The sequence below is a fragment of the Octopus bimaculoides genome, chromosome 12 (assembly GCF_001194135.2).
Source record: "Octopus bimaculoides isolate UCB-OBI-ISO-001 chromosome 12, ASM119413v2, whole genome shotgun sequence".
NCBI classification, from domain to species: domain Eukaryota; kingdom Metazoa; phylum Mollusca; class Cephalopoda; order Octopoda; family Octopodidae; genus Octopus; species Octopus bimaculoides.
This window is the reverse complement of record NC_068992.1, coordinates 38,232,407-38,238,225: the sequence shown is the minus strand read 5'-3', so window position 1 is coordinate 38,238,225 and position 5,819 is coordinate 38,232,407. Positions and strand designations below refer to the sequence as shown.

Genomic DNA, 5,819 nt, shown 5'->3' with positions numbered 1-5,819 from the left:
CTGCTGCAGAAAAACCAAGGTCTGCTTTAACTACAGTCCTGCATCCAAGTAGGACAACAGGAAGAAATACAGTCCATGACTGCGGATTGGGCAAGGCGTGCAATGCGGCCTTTAGTTGCCTATGAAAACACTCCACCATCCCATTAGAAGCGGGATGGTAGCTGGTGGTGCGTATACGATGCCTTCGATGAAGGGAGTGGAAGATAGGCAAATTTACAATTGTTGAATTTTGGCGAAGTTAAATCTAACGTTGACAAAAGAGGTTGGTCCTACGAAATAGCAAGTAAATCAATTGTTGCAGGAGAGGAAATAGAACTGACAGGGAGTCTTGTGAGAGCATCAACAGGGATGCTCTGCTTCCCTGGCAAATGACTGAAATATAGTCCAGGTGACGGAAAACACGAGGAGAGAGTTTGTCTGTTTTAGAAGACAGAGTGCACATTATATGTGCGGAATCACTGAAAAAGATGCGATAAATGGTGGAGATGATTCTCGTTTGTATCACTAGCGAATACAATATCAAATCCACAAAAAAAACTTCATCTATAAATCTTTGGAAAGTGCTTGTTGCATTCTGCAGACCAAAGCTCATAAAAAGAAATTCAAAACAGCCAAAAGGAGTGATGGCAGTTTTGGGAATGTCCTCTGGATTAACTGGAATCTGGTGATAAGCGCGAACCAGATCAATCTTGGAAAAGATAGTGGAATCATGTGTGCATAGGAGAGAGATAGAGAGAAAAAAAATTTTTTTTTGTAAAACAAAGAAACAATGGTGTTTGCTTTCGTATTTTTTTTTTCTGTTTGTGTGAGTGCATGTTATTTGTACTGCGTGCAGGGGAAAAAAAATATTTTACCGATCTTCTCGTATGTATTTTTTCTTTTTTTTTCTGCAAGAGAGATATAAACAGGACAGAACAGAGAAATTAAATGCGTGTGTGTTCGTCATATACAGTTGTCCTGTTAGTAACACAAGTTACACTCTGTTGAGGTTATATAGTCCAATTGAATTGACACTATGCGGCTTCGTAGCAATTGCTTATTCTTTCTTCGTCTCTTTACGCGAGTGACAGAAAGTGGAGATTTTATTTCTTTGAAAGGCAGGCGTTGTCATCGTGACAAAATTTTTTTTTTTTTTTCGTCGTCTCTTCATTTTTGACGAGTTGTATGAGAGATAATTCCGTATTCATCACGTCGGGGTCACCAGTGTAAAAGTTTTGATAGTTGTCATAGAGACTTTAGTCTCTCTCTATCACCTTTCAACAGCATTATGAATGAAGAGACATTAGAACAATTAACAATATAATAAAAAGGTTTTATTTATGATGATGCTTGGTTTCACAATTCCTGTCATTCTGCTTAGCAACCGCTGATTAAATTCTAGTTGGTATTGGTAAGTTAAGGTCTTCCTTGATGCCTGCCCGAGAAGCAAGTAGCTATCACATCAATAGCATCATGGTGAAAAGTGCTTTGTGGAGGAGCGAGGTGTTGTCATGTAGGTCTGAGCTCAACTCGCTGAGAAAATGAAAGTAACTGCTTAAGTACGAGTTTTACTACGCATGTGCAACTCGAGGGTCTTCCGGTTGTGAAGTCCCCTGCACATGCGTAGAATAGTACTTCCTCAATGGCGGCTATAATTTCACGCCACTACAATATCTTATTTTTTTCTTTCTGTGCAACCAAGCACAATGCGCAACAGTACCATCCCTTAATGTTGTCAAAACCCGTTGTTCCAATTGCTTTAAAGTTTTCAAAAGATAACACTTCTTTATACAGTTTTTCATTTGAGTCATCATACATTACTGCGTGTAGGTGGGTGTTGGTTGGTTATGGGGCTTAATTTTTTTCTTTTTCTCTTGTTTCTTTCTTCTCTACTTCTGTTGATCTTTTTTCTTCTTCCTTATTTCCTTGCTCTTTCTGAGGCTCTTCCTCTTGTATCTCCTCCGTCTTTTTGGTCAGTGAAGGGCAGTCCATTATTTTCTGCTTATGAATGGAGTAACTCATCACAAGTTTATAGAAGTCTGGATATCATTGTAACAATTCTCACAAACTATTTTATAAAGTCCTCTATTACAAATATGACTGACATGTACGTACCCCATAGGTTTCTGATATAAATATAGATCTGGACATTATGCTGGAAATATAATAAGAACCAATGCACCAGTCCTCCTTTCCAAATGCAACTAATGCGTATGTGCCAGGGAACATGTCTGTACGGGAATGTTTATGTATACATATGTGTATGTATGTATGTATGTATGTATGTGTGGGTGGGTATATATATGTGTTCTCATGTATAATAACAATAATAATTGACTCATTGGTGTATGTACATTTAAATGTACATATATGTATTTATGTATATCTATATATGTTAAAGTATGCATATATATGTGAGTTTTTACGATTTTTTATATGTTTATATTTGGATATTTTAAATTAACCTCATGAACTTTATAAAAGATCTCTGAAGAAGCCTAGAAAATCATCCATGTACCTCTATTTCATCCATTTCATCTATCAATTACTTCAGCCTACTGGAGTTATATAGATAGAATGAGGCATGTCACCCCTAGACTGAAACAGCTGTAAATCATTGTCCCATTTTCAGTCACTAGATGTCCTTTTTTAATTACTGATATGACATTATATGTCACATGTGTTTGTATATTGTTATTATTGTCCTCTTAGTTAACAAATAAACAGGTAAATTGACACAATACAATGTCTGCAAGTTGATGAATACCACCTATTCCCCTCCATTTTCTTATTGCTATATATATATATATATATATATATATATACACAGAGTTGACCAAAAGTCAACTGGCAGTAAGTCAAAATTCCATAAATACTGTCTGTAATTCTGTATTGACTTGAATGGAAAAATGTGTCGCTCAAGAAGGACTTCAGTTTGAACAATTATCATGATGCCTCATATTTAGATGTTTTTATTAAATTCATTCAGTTGGTAAACATAAATAAATCTTGGAATTAAATGGTTGTGGTGTGATGGAGGAAAAAGACAACAAGAAGCAAAAGGGAGAAAAAATACAGCGACCTTACCTTGTTGACCGTGGCAGGATAAACGATCGCTCCAGATCAAACCAAGTCTTCTACGTGCGCCGACTCTGTTCGACCTGCCCGCACGTGCTCGCTGTCTACGCATCCGCATGTTGCTGACTTCCGCCAGCCCTTCCAGTGTCTTCACTTTCGTCTGCTTCATCTGCGATCCCTCTCCACCAGCACCACATAGCTCATCACAGCCCATAACACCACATGTAACACCACACGCCCCCCGATCTACAGATCACTCAACTGGCTTTCCCACTCACTCCTCGCTCCCGAACTACCTTAATTGGTTTCATAATCAACCAACCAGGGAGGAGGGTGACGCTCCCTCTGTGGGAGTTCCTGGCGCGCTGCCGCTGGCTTCATCATCTTGTCCACTGCTGCTGTTTCCATCCTCTGAGGCATTGACAATCTTCCGCACATCCAAAACATGGCGTGGCATACCATCGACCGAGACGTTCTTTGAATTGATGGAGGTTATTGTTCCTTTTCCCCATTGTGATGTACACCGTGCATTTGGGAGTTTTACACAAACTTCTTCCCCGACCTGCACAATGGTGTGCTCTTCCTTTTCCCCCGAGTCGCATTGATGCCTCCACTCGTACCTGAATATTGCCCTGTGTGGCACCGACTCTTCAGCCTGTCCTAACATGGGTGGCATATTGTACCAAAATATGGCCTCGATTGGCGAAATGTGGCCCCTCTCTGCCAAGGTCTTCATGGTACGATGATGCCTTTCCACCACTCCATTTCCACTTGGCCGGTATGCCGCCCTGAAGAAGCGGCTGACCTGCCACCCATCAAGCATTTCTTTCAGCACCTCTGAGTGAAATGCAGTGCCATTATCCAGAAGCAGCTCATCCATGGGGCCTTGTTCCAGGAATATCTCATTTAATACTCTCGCGATTTCCTCTGCAGTCCCCGTCTTCATCTCCCTCCATATGTCCAACTGCCCCAGTCCGCAGTCAACTATTGAGAGGTACGTCCCCTGCCGGTCGTTTCCAGTTGTGGTCCACTGGAATACTTCCCGTCTCATGTACACCCGGAAGGCACAAAAATCACGCTCAGCTTCAGATCGAACTCAGAGGTTAGCTCACGCAGTATCCCCAATCGACGCTTTACCAACATCTCCGCGGCCCCTTGGTTCACACCCTCCACTCATTGGTGATGACTGCCGTCACCCAACCAAGCACAGTGGCTGATCAGTCCTAATTTCTATGGTGCGCAGCCTCCACTTCGAGGCCAGGTTCACCCCCTTCAACACGGCATCCAACTCCGCCACATTGATATGGTTGCAGTCATCCATCTTCCTGAGCCAGGCTGCATCTTCCACCACGGTGCCTCCCATTTCCAAGACAATCCCTATTGCGATGCTACTGGTGTCACACCAAATGATCCCACTCTTTGATCTGGGAACATACCAACTGCCCCTCACTGGATCCTCTGCTCTCACTCTGACCAAGACTTCCTGCATCATGTCGGTTGTTTTCTCCCCTACTCTGTCATTCCACTTTGCTCCTTCGGCTCGTCTCTTGATGAAGCTACATGCTGTCCGGGGCCATCCTGCAACCGGGTAGTGTCCCATCAGCTTCCCACACACCGAGAACAGTTCCCATCTACTCACGTTGGTGCCCAGTTCGGGGATCTCATTCCCTCGCCGAAACACCAATGCACCGGCCTTGCCTCTCTGTAGCTTGAAGCCCAGTGCAGCGCCTCCCTCCATGGCCTCTGGTGGCTTGGCGATAGTCCGAAATTCTTCAAGTGGCCTATGACCTCCGTAGCTGGCATTATGGTTTCATCCACGAGGATGTCATCAATGTACGATTTGGTGGCCCTTTTTACTCTGTCCACTTTTCCCAGGATGGCCTTGAGAATTGTTGCCATAATTTTTGGTGCTGAATTTAGCCCAAACCCCAGCCTGGTCAGACAGTACGTCTGGCCCTTATACCTGACAAGCTGATGCTTGCACAGTCTCTCAGCCACATGCACCTGCAGGTATGCCGACTTCAAATCGATGATCGTGGAGGCCCCTGTCATCTGCCTCCACTCTCGCAAGGTGTCTCCGCAGACTTCTGTGGCCTCGCCGCCTGTATGACATTATATGTGGTCATTCAGCTCTCAGAAGTCAAGCACCAGTCTGACCTTATGCTTTGTGGGCTGTACCACCGCCATCAGCGGCAGGACTCCGCTCTCTACTTCTTCTTCCCAAGGGATCAATATGCCCTCCTTAATCCACCGCTCCCCCTCCCCCTCGAACTCGCTTCTGGCATCTCCTTTCAAAGTATGCTGGTAGCAGCCCACTTTATTTTTCAACGTTAGGGGCTCTCCCTTCCAGTGCCACTCCACTGTCCACCTCTGGCCACGCCATGTCTCTACCACTCCTGGAGTCATCTGGGTCATCGTACAGCCCGTGTCCACAAGGGCTCGCGACATCTTCCCCTCCACCAGAATGTCGACAACGGGTAGCAACAAACGCGCCTCTATTGATCCAAAGGGATGACCACTGGTGCAGTAGTCTCCCTTAGACCGTTTCCCTGCAGACATTCGCAAATGACCTCAGGCTTGGGTAACTTGCAATCCTGTACCATGTGCGGGCCCTGACACCGGAAACACTGTCCTTTGAACGGTCGCACACATTCCTTGTTCGACCCCTCTCCACTACTCCTTGATCAGCCACCTTTTGCTGTTGCAGTTGCCGCCAACGGCATTGATCTGCAACACGAAACTAGCACACGAGCCTGAGTTAT

General features: G+C 44.3%; 2 long non-coding RNA genes across 2 annotated transcripts in view; both read left to right on the top strand.

Moving 5' to 3' along the window:
- Positions 1-1,326, top strand: part of LOC106883015 (uncharacterized) — a 1,968-nt gene extending 642 nt beyond the window's left edge. Inside the window, exon 2 of the long non-coding RNA XR_001411060.2 lies at positions 20-1,326. This is a non-coding gene — a long non-coding RNA (uncharacterized LOC106883015). The remainder of the gene's footprint in view (positions 1-19) is intronic.
- The window catches only part of LOC128249197 (uncharacterized), a 16,190-nt gene that overhangs the window by 4,502 nt on the left and 5,869 nt on the right, over positions 1-5,819 (top strand). The window lies entirely within an intron of this gene.